We start from the raw sequence: 442 nt of genomic DNA, 5'->3' as shown, positions 1-442 counted from the left end.
AATCCTTCTTTCCAATAAATGGAAAATGGAGAAACTAGTTTTTTGGCTGTTGGTTATTTTTGCACAATTTTAATAATAATAATAATAATAATGATGATTCCCTACATTTTATATACCGCTTTTCTGAACACTCAGCGTTTTACACATTGGGGGGAATCTCCTCATCCACCACCAGGTTGCAGCATCCACCCGGATGACGTGACTGCAGCCATATAGACAAATTACCATGTTTGTAAATATTCAGATGCAGAAAAAATGGGAGCACCAGCATTTATAGCGAGGGAATGGCATGCGATGCGGTACAGAGTTCGTTGTCGTCTCATATTTACATTATATAGTAAATATATTATTTACATATGCTTTCCGCGTATTATAACAGCTTGTCAACCAGTGATAGGCACAGTGATTCGGCAAAATTAACGTTAAAGTGAGCGCCATTCGT

This window comes from Danio aesculapii, chromosome 17, assembly GCF_903798145.1.
Source record: "Danio aesculapii chromosome 17, fDanAes4.1, whole genome shotgun sequence".
Classification (NCBI taxonomy): Eukaryota; Metazoa; Chordata; class Actinopteri; order Cypriniformes; family Danionidae; genus Danio; species Danio aesculapii.
Note: the sequence above shows the minus strand (reverse complement) of the source record.